Raw genomic sequence first — 1,712 nt, forward strand, 5'->3', positions numbered from 1 at the left:
CTTTTCTGAGGGGACCCAAGAACGATAAACATACGACAAATAACATACCAACCAAAAATATATATATATATATATATATATATATATATATATTAGGACCCATAAGTCATACAGCTGAATCCACCATTCGTGGGTTTCAAATAAGTAAAGACAAGAGTTGTAATTCAAACATGGTGATGCACCTTTAAGCAGGCCAGAATGCAGACAGACTCTTGCAGCCAGACTGAAATGGAAAATGGTTAGATAAAATTGGCTACTTCCTGGAGTCTGGAGAATAGTCACATACAAAGACACATACACACAAAAGGAAGGGCAGGGAAATGTGGAGAGAGAGAGAGAGAGAGAGAGAGAGAGAGAGAGAGAGAGAGAGAGAGAGAGTGTGGAGGGGGGTAGGGAAACAATGTGCGGCTACAGCCACTTCCACATCCCTCTGACATCCCTTTTCCCCTGACTGATTGCTTCCAGAATACCTTAAAAAGCAGCGCAGTCCTCGGAACCTTTGGGCTCTTGTATTGCGCCCTTGCACAGCGCCAGTGGGGGATCCTGGGACATTGTGGAGATGAGCTTTGAGCCCCCCTCTGACACGCACACACAACGCACATCTCATCATTATCAGCCATGCCTGCAGCGTCACTGACTCACTGACACATTAACATACTGCTGCCTGCACCTCCTCCCCTGGACTACTGTCTGTCTGGGAACACAATTAGGCTTCGGAGGAGACACGCATACACATTACAAAAAGACATTCATGCTAATGCAGCTCTGTGTGACTGAGGACTGCTGGAAGTGTCTGAGGTCCTCTGAAGCCACAGTCTCTTCTGTTGTTTATAAGTAGATCATTTCAACAAAGCTTGGTGTGTTTTATACAGTTCTGGTTTATGGTTCACACAATTCCACATGCACCATTTCTAAAAAAGTGTAACATGAGGTCACTTGTCAAACCACCTATTTAATTATAGTTTTGTGTAAAAAAAAAAAAGAAAAAAAAGAAGAACGGGCAGACTGCACATAACACCATACATTGATCCAGATAAAACCATTGCACGTGCCACAATAACTGGATTCAGCGTATAAAGGCAGTACGTACACATTTCCTGTTCTATATCTACTGTGTCAGGCATGCAATAACGTTGATCCTTGTCCGTTTTACTTGACAAGAGGGGTGGAAACTGTTGTGGTGATAGTTTAGACAAACTCAAAGGACAGGTTTGTCCCATCTGAAAGATAAACGTCCAGCGGGCGGCAGTAGCGCGCTCTAATCTGCGTTTCGGACATGATGGCGTTTTGTCTTTGCTACCCTCAATAGAGGCTCACAGGCACACATTATCGCTCGCTTGTTCGCCTCAGGATCAGACATTAATCGCAATAAAATGTCCAAAATCTGAAACCTTTAAGAGTTGTACTTTTGTTTAAATTTCATGTCATTTAAGCCTAATGAATAAAGCTTTAATAAGGCACAGAGGGCCTACACTAGATTAGATATGCTCAAGTTTACCATTAATTTAACATTCAGAAGTTTAACAGAAATTACTTGAATTGAGTAGGCTATTTTTTTGGTCAAACTGCTTAAGTTTCCCAACCTCGTTCTCGTATTCTCAACGTTGCACTTTGTCAACTTTTCTGGGAACAATTTAACTTTCCCACTCTTCTTTGTGTGCGTGTATGTGTGTCTATATGTGTGTGTTACTGTGTGTGTGTGTGTGTGTGTG

Source organism: Etheostoma spectabile, chromosome 16 (assembly GCF_008692095.1).
Source record: "Etheostoma spectabile isolate EspeVRDwgs_2016 chromosome 16, UIUC_Espe_1.0, whole genome shotgun sequence".
Taxonomy (NCBI): Eukaryota; Metazoa; Chordata; class Actinopteri; order Perciformes; family Percidae; genus Etheostoma; species Etheostoma spectabile.